This window comes from Pteropus vampyrus, unplaced genomic scaffold (genome assembly GCF_000151845.1).
Source record: "Pteropus vampyrus isolate Shadow unplaced genomic scaffold, Pvam_2.0 Scaffold28, whole genome shotgun sequence".
NCBI classification, from domain to species: domain Eukaryota; kingdom Metazoa; phylum Chordata; class Mammalia; order Chiroptera; family Pteropodidae; genus Pteropus; species Pteropus vampyrus.
Genome location: NW_011888809.1, coordinates 7,636,674 through 7,639,824, shown reverse-complemented (window position 1 = coordinate 7,639,824; position 3,151 = coordinate 7,636,674).

The following is a 3,151-nucleotide window of genomic DNA, read 5'->3' as shown; positions in this document are numbered from 1 at the left end:
CTTACCTACCTCTGAGGCTGGTTCTCACCAGCCTCTGCAACCACATCTCCTTACTGAGTCTCGAATGTGCCAAGCGAATCCATTTCATGTCCTTTGTGCTTGCCACTGCCTTTGTCAAAAAACCAATGTGCTTGTGGTCCATTCCTTTTTGTCATGCATCACTTTGCTCGAATGCCACCACCTTCAGCAATCTTCTCTGCTTACTAATCTAAAACGTCCACGCTACCTTCATGGTCCCTCTGAATCATGTTACCCAATGTCAAGGCTAAGAGGTTTTGGAGAAAATATAGTTCCATGTTATTTAAAGTATGAATCCCATAGTCTCAGGCCCCACTCCAGAATCATTGAATACAGATTCATATCTGCTGAGATTCCAAGTGATTCTTACGTACATTAGAGTTTGAACAGCAATCAGGCAGTCCATACCCCTCTTGTTAGCGATAAGCAGGCCATGAGGGAACATGGATTGCTCAGGGAAGATCCTATTCTGAAGTTCCAAAGGTATCATATCTGTATTTCAGCAGGGGTCTGTTGACAAAACATGTATAACCTGAGAAGCGACCCCAGCGATGAGAATTTCTTGAAATCTGCCCCACAGGACCCCTGAAATCTCGCTGCGCATGCGCCCTTCACCCTCGCATCCTACTCCATCCAGCACCCACTGCTGAGTGACTCCTAGATGCGAGTGGCTCCTCTCACAGGTCATTCCTTGGTCAGCACTCACGTCCCGGCTTCCTCGGTACAAGAAATTATTTTCGTCATTTTATTCCCAAACCGTCAGGAAGTTTTCATCTTAAACTTTTTTTTTATTTTTTAAAGGAGAGCTGTTTTCTGCTCATCTTATAAGAGAGATGCAAATGTTCTCTGCATTATTTGGGTGTGTACGCCCTCTCTGTGTGTCTGGAGCTGCAGCTGCATCTTGTCGTTTTTGCCAGCAGAGCCCTGGCTCACACTCAAACTCTCGGCTGTCGTTTTCCACATTCTAGTTCCTCGGACTCTGCAGTGCAGTGCAAGTTCTCTCTGCGGTTGACCAGCTTCAGGCCTGTCACATTCTCACACGACTATCAGGCTGTCCCCTGTAGAGAAGCTACTGGTGACACCGTCCCATTTCTAAGCTCTCTAGAAAAACGGGCAAGAAATTTTTTGGCCTAACAACTCACAGGGAGAGGGGGACTTCAGAAGGTCGGATTTTATCTCTTTCATTCAAACATCTGCATTTGGAGACATTAGCTGAGACTCGGCCCAAAGATGTTTGTGCCCCCCACACCCCCCTCCTCGGCATGGCAAAACACTGATTCATCCAATCTCACGTCAAATCTCTGCACTAAAAGGACAAGAAGGATCTAAAATAATAAATGGAAAAACATCATTCTAAATTCTCACCTCGGGAAAGTAAAACGCGTTCTTCTCTCATTCAGACAGATTTGAAATGCCGCAGTTAATACTCATGTGCTGCTAACAATAAAAAGATGTCATTTACTTTCCCTTAATTTTAGGGGAAGCAGCAGGGGTTTTGGAATCAGATGGATTTGGGTTTGGACTACAGCTCTGTTGCCTACTAACACTGTGACCTTGAGCATGACACTTAATCTCTCCGGGCCGAGGATTCTGTATAGCGGTAAGGGATACTTCAAAGCCTCCACGAGGCGCCAGGGCTGTGGTCGGCGTAGGTAGATGACAGCTGCTTCTGCAGCTGTACTTATTGGAAGTCGCAGCCTCTTGTGACACGTGCAGTGGTGGCAGCAACAGCATATAAATCAATACTCAGGTAAGTGGCTGTGGACTGGCGAAAAACTAAATGTGCCCAAGTATATGCACAATAGATATAGATAATCAGTCAGCAAGAAACGGTAATTAGCAAATTCCTGAGCTGTGGCTTTGCAAGCAGGGCCTATAAAAAGGACAATTATCCGTTGGCTCAAAGGCCATGTTATTAGGTGACAGTATTGGTTAAAGCAGCCCTTACTTGAGAACAAGCACTTGCATGTCTCGGTCTGGGGCAGGACAGGGCCTAAGCTGAGGTAGTGGCCTGAGTAAGACCTCGGTATATCAGCAGACACAAAACAGAATTGCAGTTCTGAATCGGAGTCTGTGGGTTAGACACCTGCAATCTGCTCAGACTCTCCATGCGATTCCAAGGTATACTAACTTCTGAGAATCTCTGGCAAAAGAGCCTTTCCGGTATGCCTTCCATCCAGACAATATTAATCAACTAAACAGCATGATGCTAAAGGACTTTCCCATGTCCTGTCTATCTTTATGTATGTAACCCACTGTCCACTCCCTGGCAACAGCATGGATTAAGAACTCTTGCTGAACGTTCAGAGATTGCCTGTCCCTTTTATGATTGAACTTTATCTATTTTCCCATTTTGTGAAGTTCCAGTAAATTCTATACAGCACATAAAACATTGGATAAAATTAATACCAGAGGAGTGAACAGGAATTTACTCTCTCAACTCCATCTCGATCATCACAGAATTTTCTAACAGTCAGTTACCACGTATTCACTAAGCAGCAGTGCCTAGGAAAGGATGAGGTCCAAACAAATTCTTTCTCCACAGACTTAACAATCTACTATAAGAAAAAAAAAGAAAAAATAATAATACTAAAGAATTACTATTGAAAACAAAAATGACAGATATTATAATAACAACACTATCTATTTACTAAGTGCCTCCTATAAACCAGGGACTATATTAGATATTTATATAAATTATACCTGATTCTTTCAACATCAAGACAAGAGAGGAATTGTGTCTTCATATTACATACAAAACTGAGGCTCAGAGATTAAGAAATGTGTTCACGTTTGTATGGTAAATAAATGGAAAGGCTGGGGTTCAAACCTTGAATTATCAAGTTCTAAAATCATTGCTTTTTAGAATTAGGAGAACAGTGACTCAAATTCTTACTGATCTAAGTATGTTCTCAGGTCGTCTCATTCATGTTGACAGGGGAGATGAGGTTGACAACTTGGTCAAGTGCGTGGAGATAACAAGAACTTGGACATCTTTGCTTTGACCTGCGAAGCCTCGAATTAAAGTTATACAGTGTCGCACTCATCTATTTAATACAAGAGAGAATGATTATCACTCAGAAACTTTCTGCTCCCCTCCTTGCCTTCTTGCCTTCCTTTCCCTTCTTCCCTT